General features: G+C 36.5%; 1 protein-coding gene across 3 annotated transcripts in view; it reads left to right on the top strand.

The window, feature by feature from the left end:
• LOC105479987 (TBC1 domain family member 12) overlaps positions 1-13365 on the top strand; it is a 148992-nt gene that overhangs the window by 54743 nt on the left and 80884 nt on the right. The window lies entirely within an intron of this gene.

Below are 13365 nucleotides of genomic sequence, written 5' to 3'. Positions count from 1 at the left end.
AAACTCAAGTGCCAACTCTTGTGATCATTTTTAAAAATTATTAAGTTGTGTAAGTTAGTTTTTGGTTGTTAAACCAACTTTGCATTCCAGGAATAAACTATGATCAGTCACAGTTATTATTCACCTTGCTTATTTCTGGATTAGATCTGCATATATATATATATATTTAAATGTAAAAACTATGGCAGTTGTAGGTTCATAGCAGATTTGAGGAGAAAGTACAGAGTGTTCCATATAACTCCTGTCCCCACATACACACAACCTCCTTCACTGTCAGCATCTTGCACCGCAGTGGATCTTTTTTTTTATAACCAATGAACTTACACTGACACACTGTCACTCAAAGTCTGTAGTTTACGGTATCATTCATTCCCAGTGTTGTACATTTTATGGCTTTAGACAAATGTATAATGACATGTATCTATCATTGTAGTATTACACAGCATAGTTTCACTATACTAAAAATTGAGCTGTGTGTAGTCATCCTTCCCTCCCCCAATCCTCTGGAAACCACAGATCTTTTTCTTGTCTCCATAGTTTTGCCTTTTCCAGACTATTACGTAATTGGAACCAGACAGTATTTAGCTGTTTCAGGTTGGTTTCTTTCACTTAGTAATATGCATTTATATTTCCTCCATGCCTTTCCATAGCTTGATAGCTCATTTCTTTTTAGTGCTGAGTAATATTCTATTGTCTGGGAACACCACAGTTTATTTACCCATTCACCTACTGAAGGACATCTTAGTTGCTTCCAAGTTTTGGCTGCTGTTAATAAGTCTTCTCTAAACTTATGCGTGCAATTTTTTTGTGTGGTTTTATGTTTTTAGTTCATTTTGGTAAATACCGAAGGAAGTGATTGCTGGATCATAAGAATATGTTTAGTTTTGCAAGAAGCTAGCAAGATATCTTCCAAAGTGTTGGTCCCCTTGTGCATTCCCAGCAGCATTAAATGAGAGTTCCTCTTGCACCACATTTTCTCCAGTATTTGCTGCTGTTAGTGTTTTGAATTTTGGTCATTCTCATAACTGTGTAGTGGTGTCTCATTGTCTTAATTTGCAATTCCCTAATGACATGATGTTGAACATCTCTTCACATGCTTACTTGCCATCTGTATATCTTCTTTGATGATATACAGGTCTTTTGCTCATTTTAAAATCAGATTGTTCAATTTCTTATTGTTGAGTTTTAAGAGTTCTTTGTCTATTTTGGATAACAGTCCTTTGTCAGGCATGCCTTTGGCAAATATGTTCTGTCTTTCTATGGCTTGTCTTTTCACAGAGCAGAAATTTTAAATTTTAGCGAACTCCAGCTTATCAATTATAGTAGTCTCCCCTTATCACAGTTTCACTTTCCACAGTTTTGGTTACCCATGGTCAGCTGCAGTCTGAAAATATTAAGATATTTTGTGGGTTTGTGTATGTGTGCATGTGAGAGTGTGTGTGTATGAGAGCGAGAGAACACATTCATATAACTTTTATTATAGTATTTTGTTATAATTTCTCTATTGTTAATGTCTTACTATGTCTAGTTTATAAATTTATAAAGTTGATAAAACATTATCATATGTATAGGAAAAAAGCACATACAGGGTTAAGTATTATCCATGGTTTCAGGCATCCGCTGGGGGTCTTAGAACATATTTCCCAAGGGTAAGGGGGACTACTGTATTTTAATTTTTATTTTTTTGTAGATCATGCCTTTAGTATTGATCTAAAAAGTCATCACTATACTCAAGGCCATCTAAATTTTCTGTGTTATCTTCTAGGAGTTGTATAGTTTTATACTTTACATTTAGGTCTGTAAACCATTTTGAGTTAATTTTTATGATGGATGTAAGGTCTGTGTGTAGGTTGATTTTTTTTTTTTTTGGCTGTCAATGTCCAGTTGTTCCAGTACCATTTGTTGAAATGCGTATCTTTGCTCCATTGTATTGCCTTTGCTCCTTTGTCAAAGATCAGTTGACTATATTTATGTGGGCTTATTTCTGGGATCTCTATTCTGTTCCATTGACCTATTTGTCTGCTCTTTCTCCAGTGCCACACTGTCTTAATTATTGTAGCCTTTTCATAAGTCTTGAATTCTAGTAGTGTCAGTCCTCTGACTTTTTCTTCAATATTGAGTTGGCTATTCTGGGTCTTTTGTCTCTCTGTGTAACTTTAGAATCAGTTTATCATTCCCAAAATAATTTGCTGAGATTTTGATTGGGATTGTGTTGAATCTGTAGATCAAGTTGAGAAAAGCTGACATCTAAATGACGTTGAGTCTTTTTTTTTTTTGAGACAGAGTTTCGCTCTTGTTGCCCAGGCTGGAGTGCAATAGCGCGATCTCAGCTCACTGCAACCTCCGCCTCCCGGGTTCAAGCAATTGTCCTGCCTCAGCCTCCTGAGTAGCTGGGATTATAGGCATGCACCACTACGCTGGGCTGATTTTGTATTTTTAGTAGAGACAGGGTTTCTCCATGCTGGTCAGGCTTGTCTTGAACTCCTGACCTCAGGTGATCCACCTGCCTTGACCTCCCAAAGTGCTGACATTACAGGCGAGAGCCACCACACCCGGTGAGTCTTCTTAATCATAAACGTGGAACATCTCTTCGTTTGTTTTGTTCTTCTTTTTATCTTTCGTTAGAGTTTTGTACTTTTCCTCATACGGATCTTGCGTATATTTTGATAGACTTATACCTAAGTATTTCATTTTTATGGTATTATGTTTTAAATTTTAAATTTTACTTGTTCATTGCTGTTATATTGTAAGAAAGTGATTGACTTTTGTACATTAGCCTTCTATCTTGTAAACTTGCTGTTATTGCTTATTAGTTCCAAAAGTTTTCTGTTGATATTTTTGGACTTTCTCCACAGACAATCATGTCATCTGTAAACAAAGACAATTTTATTTCTTCTTTCCTAATTAGTGTAACTTTTATTTCCTTTTTCTATTGCATTAACTAGGACTTCTAGAACAATGTTGAAAAGCAGTGATGAGTGGGGACATCCTTGCCTTGTTCTTGATCTTAGAGAGACAGCTTCTAGCTTCTCACCATTAAGTATGATGTTAGCTATAGGTTTTTTGTAGATTTTCTTTATCAAGTTGAGGAAGTTCCCCTCTATTCCTAGTTTACTGAGAAGTTTCATCATGAATGGTGTTGGATGTTGTCAAATGCTTTTCCAACGTCTATTGATGTTTTATCATGTGATTTTTGTTCTTTAGCCTCTTGATGCAATTGATTAAATTAATTGATTTTTTTTTTAAACATTGAACCAGTTGTGCATACCTAGGATAAATTCCACATGGTCATGGTATAGAATTCTTTTTATACATTGTTGGATTAGATTTACTAATATTTTCTTGAGAATTTTTTGCATTTACGTTCATAAGAGATACTGGTCTGTATGTTTCTGTTTTGGTAATGCTTTTGTCTAGTTTTGGTATTAGAGTAATGCTGGCTTCATATAATGAGTGATGAAGTATTTCCTCTCCATGTATCTTATGGAAGAGATTATAGATAATTGATACAATTTCTTCCTTAAATATTTGGTAGAATTCATCAGTGAACCCATCTGGGTCTGTGCTTTCTGGTTTGGAAGATTATTAATTATTGATTCAATTTCTTCTTATGTTAGTTTGGGTATATTTCAAGGAATTGGTTCATTTCATTCAGGTTATCAAATTTTGGGCATAGAATTGTTCGTAACAGGCCAGGTGTGGTAGCTCATGCCTGTAATCCCAGCACTTTGGGAGGCCAAGGCGGGATCACTTGAGGTCAGAAGTTCGAGACCAGCCTGGCCAACGTGGTGAAACCCTGTCTGTACTAAAAATATTAGCTGTACTAAAAATATTAATTTAAAAAAATAGCTGTACGTGGTGGCATGTGCCTGTAGTCGGCCAACTCCTTGGGAGGCTGAGGCAGGAGAATCGCTTGAACCCGGGAAGTGGAGGTTCCACTGAGCCAGGATGGCACCTGGACAACAGAGCACAAGACTCTATCTAAAAAAAAAAAAAAAAAAGAATTGTTCATAATATTTCTTCATTATCCTTTTTAACGTCCTTGGGCTCTGTAGTGATGTCTCCACTTTCATTTCTGATATTGGTAATTTGTGTCTTTTTTTTTTTTTTCTCTTAGTTATCCTGGCAAGAGGATTATCAATTTTATTGTTCTCTTTAAAGAACTGTTAGCTTTTGGTTTTGTTGATTTTTCTCTACTGACTTCCTGTTTTTAATTTTATTGATTCCTGCTCTTTATTTTTATTTATTTTTTTCTGCTTCCTTTGTAATTAATTAGCTCGAATTTTTCTTGTTAAGGTGGAAGCTTAGATGATTGATTTTAGATCTTCTTTTCTCATATATTCATTCAAAGCAATACTTTTGCCTCTAATACTGTATTTGCTGTATCTCACAAATTTCATAAGTTGTATTTTCATTTTCCTATAGTTAAAAATATTTTAAAATTACCCTTAAGATTTCTTCTTTGACACATGTGTTATTTAGAAGTGTGTTGTTTAATCTCCAAGTATTTGGGGATTTTTCAGGAATCTCTCTCTGTCAATTTCTAGTTTAATTTCATTGAGATCTGAGAGCAGACATTTTATGATTTCTGTTATTTTAAACTTGTTAAGGTGTATTTTGTGGCCTAGAATGTAGTCTGTATTGGTCGATGTTCCATGTTAGCTTGAGAAGAATGTTTCATCTGCTGTTGTTGGATGTAGTAGTCTACAGATGTCAATTACATGCAGTTGACTGATGGTACTGTTGAGTTCAGCTATGTCCTTACTGATTTTCTGACTGCTGGATCTGTCTATTTCTGATAGAGGCTTTAAAGTTTTCCAGTGTAATAGTAGATTCATCTGTTTCTCCTTGTAGTTCTACCTGTTTTGCCTCATGTATTTTGACCACTCTGTTTTTAGTTGCATACATGATAAGAATTGTTATGTCTCCTTGGATTATTAACCACTTTATTATGTAATGCCCTTTTTATTACTGATAAATTTCCTTGCTGTGAAGTCTGCTCTGTCCAAGATTACTATAGCTACTCCTGTTGTCTTTGATTAGTGTTGGGATGGTATATCTTTCTCCATCCCTTGTCTTTTAATCTATATGTGCCTTTATAGTTAAAGTGGAGTTTTTAAAAATTTAACTTAATTTTACTTTTAAGTTCCAGGATACATGTGCTGAATGTGCAGGTTTGTTACGTAGGTGTGCATGTGTCATGGTTGTTTGCTGCACCTATCAACCCGTCATTTATGTTTTAACATCTGAATGCATTAGGTATTTGTCCTAATGCTCTCCCTCCCCTTGTCCCCCGACCCCCTGACAGGCCCCTGTGTGTGTGTGTTGTTGTTCTTCCTGTATCCATGTGTTCTTATTGTTCAACTTAGAGTTTTTTTTTTTTTTTTTTTTGAGACGGAGTCTCGCTCTGTCGCCCAGGCTGGAGTGCAGTGGCGCGATCTCGGCTCACTGCAAGCTCCGCCTCCCGGGTTCACGCCATTCTCCTGCCTCAGCCTCCCGAGTAGCTGGGACTACAGGCGCCCGCCCCTGCGCCCGGCTAATTTTTTCTATTTTTAGTAGAGACGGGGTTTCACCATGGTCTCGATCTCCTGACCTTGTGATCCGCCCACCTCGGCCTCCCAAAGTGCTGGGATTACAGGCGTGAGCCACCACGCCCGGCCTTTAGAGTTTTTTTGTAGACAACATATGGCTGGGCCTTGTTTTGTGATACACTTTGACAGTCTCTATTTTTTCATTTGTTTGTTTGTTTTGTTTTATTTTTGAGACAGAATCTTGCTCTGTTGCCCAGGCTGGAGTGCAGTGGTGCAATCATAGCTCACTGCAGCCTCAAACTCTCGGCCTCAAATGGTCCTCCCGCTGTGTCCTCCAAAAGTTCTGGGATTATAGGTATGAGCCACTGTGCTTGGCCTCTCAGTGTTTTAATTGGTGCATTTAGACCATTGATATTTAAAGTGATTATTGATATAGTTGGATTATTATCTCTCATTTCTGTTACTGTTTGTTAGTTGTTGCCTTTATAATTTGTTTCCGGTTTTGTCTTCCACATCTTTTCAGTCTTTAGTTTTAATTGAACATTTTATATGATTCCATTTTCTCCCATTTCTTAACATATCAGTTATACTTCTTTTTTTAAAACTTTTTTTGGTGGTTGTCCTGGAGTTTGCAGTATGTATTTATAGCTAAGCCAACTCCACTTTCAGGTAACACTATACCTGAAAGTGGAGTTTCATGTGTAATGCAAATACCTTGTAATAACAAAACATTCCTAATTCCTGCTGCCCATCCCTTTTATTACTGCCATTCGTTTTACTTGCATGTGAGCATACACACACGAGCATACATAATTAAACACCTTATTGCTGCTATTATTTTGAGTAAACTGTTGCTATGGTTTGAATGTTTATGCCCTCTAAAATTTATGTTGAAATGCAATCCCCACTGTGGCAGTATTGAGAGGTGGGGCCTTTAAGAGGCGATTAATTCTTTAAGAGGATTACTCTATTTTACAGGATTAATCCATTAACAGATTAATGGATTATTGGATTATCATAGGAATGGGACTAGTGACTTTATAAGAAGAGGAAGCAAGATCTGAGCTAGCATGCTCAGCCCCTCATCGCATGATGCTCTGCACCACCTCAGGATTCTACAGAGCATCCCCATCAGTAAGAGGGCTCTCATTAGATGTAGCCCCTTGACCTTGGACCTCTCACCCTCTGTAACTGTTAAGAAATAAATTCCTTTGAATTTTAGGTATTCTGTTATAAGCAACAGAAAATAGAATAAGACAACTGTTTTCTATTAGATCAATTAAGAATAAGAAAAATTCGAGACCTGCCTGACCAAAATGGTGAAACCCTGTCTCCACTAAAAATACAAAAATTAGCCGGGCATGATGGCACATGCCTGTAATCCCAACTACTTGGGAGGCTGAGACAGGAGAATCGCTTGAACCCAGGAGGCGGAGGTTGAGGTGAGCTGAGATCACGCCACTGCACTCCAGCCTGCGCAACAGAGTGAGACTCTGTCTCAAAACAAAAAACAAAAAACAAACAAACAAAAAAAAACAAAAAAGAAGAAAAAGAAAAATATCTTCTTTAAGAAAAACTTCTTTTAACATTTTCTTGCAAGGCAGGTCTACTGTCAAATTCCTTAATAATTGTCTCAGAAAGTTTTTTTCCTTCACTTTTGAAGGATAACTTTGCAGGATACAGAATTCTAGGCTTGCAATTTTTTTCTCTCAGCACTTTAAATATTTCTCTCTACTCTTTACTTGCATTTCTGAGGATAAGTTTATATCTTTGTTCCTATAGGTAGGGTGTTTTTCCCTCTGCCTTCTTTGAAGATTTTTTGATCTTTGATTTTCTGAAATTTGAATATGATATGGCTAGAAGTAGGGGTTTTTTTATGTATATGTTTATCCTGTTTGATGTTCTCTGAGCTTCCTGGATCTTTGATTTGGTGTTGACATTAATTTGGGGGAACTTCTCAGTCCATATTGCTTTAGATATTTCTTCTTCCTTCTCTCTGTCTCTCTTCTCCTCCCCTCTCTCTTGTCCTTTGTAGTTTTCCCAGTGTTCTTGGATACTCTGCACTTTTTTTCCCCATCTTTTTTCTCTTTGCTTTTCAGTTTCGAAAGTTCTGTTGTCATACCTCAAGTTCAGAGATTCTGTCTCAGCCATGTCCAATTTGCTAATGAACCCATCAAAGGAATTCTTTCTTTCTGTTCCAGTTTTTTAATCTTTAGTATTTCTTTTTGATTATTTCTTAAAATGTCCATCTCTTACATTATTCTTGCATGTTGTCTACTTTTTCCATTGAAACTTTAGTGCACTGCTCATAGTTCTCTTTAAAACAAATTCTGGTTTGATAATTCCAACATTCCTATCATATCTGACTCTGGTTCTAATGCTTGTTTAGTCTCTTTAGACCGTGGTTTTTTTTTTTTTTTTTTTTTTTCTTATAACCATTTAGTATGCCATATAATTTTTGCTGAAAGGTAGTAGATAGAATGTGGTGGATAAAAGGAACTGGTAAGTAGGCCTTTAGTAAGGTAGTGGTAAGGTGTGGGAAAAGGGGAAGCATTCTATAGTCCTGTGATTAGGTCTTAATCTTTTGGTGAACCTGTACCCCTGAATGGTACGCTTCATAGTATTTTCAGTTTTGTTTTTTTTCCCTCTTTGACAGGACAGAATGGCCAGAGGGAGCTGGAGTTGTGTATTTCCCTTCCCCTAGTTAGGTTGGAGCAGGTAAGGTTCTGGTAAAATAGTTTCTCCTGAGGGCAGACCTTGTTAGGAACAGAATGTAAAGGAGTATTTCAAAATAATTACTTTTCCTCTCCTGCCGAAAGCACAAGGGGATTTCTCCCCCACAGTACTCACTCTGAGGACTTGGTAGAGTTCCTGGAGGTAAAACTCACAAAAGTGTATGCAACTGAGTCCTCCTGGAGTTTTGTTTTATTTTTTTCCTTTTTTAAATACCTGCATCTCCCCTGGAGTTCTAACATCAGACTTGTCCACACTCAGCCTCCAACAGTTTGTCTATTACAGTTTATGTTTTCCTACTCCAGCACTGCCAGAGGTTTCAGCTTCTGGGTGTCTGCTCTGCTAAGTTGTGATTCTCCTTTATGTGTTTGTCTCTGCAGTTTTGGGGCAGTGGTTTTCTGTGTGGCTTCATGTCTCTGATGAATCTAAGAATAATTATTAATTTTTCAGTTTACTTAGGTTTTTACTTGTTAGGATGCAGTGGCAACTTCTTGACCTCCTGGCCTCAAAAGATCCTCCCACCTTGACCCCCCAAAATGTTGGGATTATAGGTGCGAGCCACCACACCTGTCCTGGAATGGCAATTTCTTTTTTTTTTTTCTTTTTTTTTGAGACGGAGTCTCGCTCTGTCACCCAGGCTGGAGTGCAGTGGCCGGATCTCAGCTCACTGCAAGCTCCGCCTCCCGGGTTCACGCCATTCTCCTGCCTCAGCCTCCCGAGTAGCTGGGACTACAGGCGCCTGCCACCTCGCCCGGCTAAGTTTTTGTATTTTTAGTAGAGACGGGGTTTCACTGTGTTAGCCAGGATGGTCTCGATCTCCTGACCTCGTGATCCGCCCGTCTCGGCCTCCCAAAGTGCTGGGATTACAGGCTTGAGCCACTGCGCCCGGCCTGGAATGGCAATTTCTAAGCTGTATACATGCTGGAGTGGAAGTCCAGAAGTCAGTTTGCTAATATTATGTTAGGGATTTTTGCTTCCATATTCATGAGGGATGTCAGTCTATAATTTTCTTTTAATGCCTTTGTCAGATTCTGGTATTGGGATAATGCAATCATCATTTAATAAGTTGAGGATTGTTTCTTTTCTGTTTTCTGAAATAATTTGTGTACATTGGTGTTATTTCTTCCTTAAACATTTGACAGAATTTACCAGTGAAATAATTTAGGCCAAGGTTTCTCAACCTCAGCACTTTTGACATTTTAGGTCATGTATATGTAAATGTAAATGACCTAAATGTAAATATTGTGAGGGGTTTTCCTGTTAAATATAGGATATTTAATAGTATCCCTGGCCTCTAAGAATTCCAGTAGTAATTACCCCCCTTCACTTCTCATTGTGACAACCGAAATGTCTTAGACATTGTCAGATGTCCTCAAGGGGGCAAAGTCAACCCCAGTTGAGAATTACTGATCTAAGTGAAGTGTGGAAGTTTTTTGTTGTTGAGTGTATTTTTAGTTATAAACTTAATGTTTTTCTTGACCTCAGATTGGGCTATTCAAATTTTCTGTTTCTTCTTGAGTCAGCTTTGGTAACATGTCTTTCAACAGATTTTTATATTTCATCTATGTTGCTAGATTTATTACAATGAAATTATTCATATTTTCTTATTTTTTTAATGTCTGCTAGGTATGTAATACAAATGTGGATAGTGATGATCTCTCTTGCATTCCTGATTTTGACAGTTTTTATCTTCTCTTTTTCATTGATCAGTTTTACTAGGAGTTTATCAATTTTATTATGTTTTAAAAGAAACACCTTTTGTTTCACTGATTTTTACTACTTGGTTTTGTGTGTTCTATTCATTGATTTCTGTTCTTCATTATTTACTATCCACTTGCTTTGGATTTATGTTGCTTTTTTTCTAGTTTTCTAAGGTGGGTCATTCATTTTAGACCTTTTATCTTTTTAATGTATTTTAAGCTACAAATTTTCCTCTAGCTATGCTTTAGCTGCATTCCATAAATTTCAGTGTTTTCATTTGCACTCAATGCAAGATATTTTTCCTTTTCTTTTGTTACTGCCTTTACTTATGATTATGTAGAAGTATATTATTTTACTTTTAAAATATCTTGGGATTTTACAGATATGTTTTTGTAAATGATTAATTATGGATGGTCAGTGTCTCAGTCCATTTTCCGTTGCTTATAACGGAATATTGGGAACTGAGTAATTTATAAACAAAGGGAATTTATTTCTTACAGTTACGGAGGATGAAAAGTCCGTGGTCGAGGGGCTCCATCTGGTGAGAGTCCTCTTACTGGTTGGAACTCTGCAAAGTCCCAGAGCGATGCAGGGCGTCATGTGGCAAGGGAGCTGAACATATGAGCTCAGGTCTCTTTTCCTTTTCTTATAAAGCTACCAGTCCCACTCTCATGATAACATGTTAATCTGTGAACAGATTAATCCATTCATGTGGGCAGAGCCCTCCTGACCAAATTGCCTCTTAAAGCCTTCCCCCATCCCCAGTACTATCACACTGGGGATTAAATTTCAACACCAGTTTTGGAAGGGACAAATATTCAAACCATAACAGACGATATATGTTATGCAATTTCAGTGTTTTTCAATTTATTGAGACTTGTTTATGCCCCAGATATAGCTGGTCTTACTGAACGTTCCTTGTGTACTTGAAAACAGTGTATATTTTGCAGATGTTGAGTGAAGTATTCTATAAATGTCAGTTTAGGTCATGTTAGATTGGTAGTGTTACATCTTTTATATTTTTAAATTTTTTTGCTTTTTCTACCAGTTACTGAGACAAGAGCAATAAAATCTCCACTATAAATTACTTGGTTATTTCTCCTTTCGTTTCTGTCAATTTTTGTTTCCTGTTTTTTGAAGCTTTGTTTTGAAGTTGTCTTGGTGAATTGCTCCCTTTACCATCAATGATACGTCCTGTTTGCTTTGGTAAGATTTCCCTTTATGAAGTTTTTATCTGACTTTATTAGCCACTAGAGCTTGTTTCCAGTTAGTATTTTGCAGACATTTCTGTTTTCATCCTTTTATTCTTGTATCTGTCTCTTTATTTAAACTGAGTTTCTTATAAGTAGCATATAGTTGGGTATTGCTTTTGTATACAATCTGGTACCCTCTGTTTTTTAGATGGAGTGTCATTTACTGTCATTAGTGATATGATCAGGTTTAAATTTACCAACTTACTGTTTCTTTTCAAATTATTTCATCTGGTCCTTCACTTTTTTTTTCTCCTGCCCTCTTTTGGGTTGACTGAGTATTTTTGTCACTATACTTTTTCTCCACTATTAGCTTATTAGCTTTTGTTTTACTTTTTTGGTGGTTGCTGTTGATCAGCAGTTTTCAAACATCTTGGTCTCATGATCCCTTTGGATTCTTTTTCTTTTTTCTTTTTTTTTGAGAAAAAGTCTGGCTCTATTGCCCAGGCTGGAGTGCAGTGGTACAGTCTTGGCTCACTGCAACCTCTGCCTCCTGGGCTCAAGCCATCCTCCCACCTCAGCTTCCCGAGTAGCTAGGACTACAGGCACATACCACTATGCGTGGCTAATTTAATTTTTTTTTTTTTTTGTAGAGATGGGGTCCCTTTGGATTCTCAATTATTAAAGACCTCAAAGAGTTTCTGTTTATGGGATTATCAATTATTACTATACCCCCAGTTAAAACTGAAATGTTCAAGTATTAATCATTTAAAAATTACAAGAGTAAAGCTATTATATGTTAACAAAAACAACATATTTGTGAAAAATAACTATTAAAAAACAAGTAGTGGGGAGAGTGGCATTATTTTCCATTTTTGCAGATCTCTATGGCTTAAATGAAGGCTGGATTCTCACATGTACTCTTGCATTTAGTTTTTTGCTTTATATTGTTTTAGTAAATTTAAGTACATGAAGAAAATCTCACAGAGTTATGTATGTAGTAAAGTGAAGAACATTTTAATAGTCTTTGCAGATAATGTGGGCATTCTTCTTTGATGCCACTCCAAAATTCATCAAGTGGTTGTTTCTTAAAGGTAAGTTATAGTGTGGAATCTGAAACCATATAACTCTGTTATAGAAAAATCTATTGGTCTTTTTTGCACTTTGCCTGGGTATGTATATTTATGCATGGTTTTATAATATCATGCATTGGTGATTTGGAAAATGTTGGTGCACCAGATAACGTCGATCTTCCAAATATTACAGCATTGCATTATAAAATATCAAAAAATGACAGTATTATTACCGCTGATCTCACAAAAATCTAATTCTGGGAAGCTGTTAAATATATGATGGCATAGGTCTGGGTGCAGTGGCCCATGTCTGTAATCCTAGCATTTTAGGAGGATCCTAGCAAGGCGGGTGGATCATGAGGTCAAGAGATCGAGATCATCCTGGCTAACATGGTGAAACCCCATCTCTACTAAAAATATAAGAATTAGCTGAATGTGGTGGCATGCGCCTGTAGTCCCAGCTACTCGGGAGGCTGAGGCAGGAGAATCGCTTGAACCTGGAAACGGAGGTTACAGTGAGCCAATATCATGCCACTGCACTCCAGCCTGGGCGACAGAGTGAGACTCTTGTCTTAAAAAATATATATATGTGTGTGTGTGTGTATGTATGTATGTGTGTGTGTGCATATATACGTATATATGTATGTATACACACATATATAAGAATATATATGTATATATGTGTGTATGTATATACATGTAAGAATATATATACGTATATATGCACACATATATATGAATATACATATATATACTCTTATATATGAAGTTTTTATCTGACTTTATTAGCCACTAGAGCATGTTTCCAGTTAATATTTTGCAGACATTTCTGTTTTCATCCTTTTATTCTTGTATCTGTCTTTATATTTAAAGTGGGTTTCTTATAAATAGCATATAGTTGGGTCTTACTTTTATAAGAACCTTACATGTAAGAACCTTACAACAGCGTACTGCTGTTACCTGCTTTCTAACTTTTGTGCTGTAAACTCCTTATTTATATTTACCAGTATATTTCTGTATTAAATGACCACATATTCTCTAAAACTTTAAGAAATGAGAAAACTGTCTTTTTTATTTGTCCATATTTATTATTCTTGGTGCTTTTTTATCTCTTTGTGTGTATTCATGTTTTCATGT

The sequence above is a fragment of the Macaca nemestrina genome, chromosome 9 (assembly GCF_043159975.1).
Source record: "Macaca nemestrina isolate mMacNem1 chromosome 9, mMacNem.hap1, whole genome shotgun sequence".
Taxonomy (NCBI): domain Eukaryota; kingdom Metazoa; phylum Chordata; class Mammalia; order Primates; family Cercopithecidae; genus Macaca; species Macaca nemestrina.
Note: the sequence above shows the minus strand (reverse complement) of the source record. Positions and strands in the feature narration are given on the sequence as shown.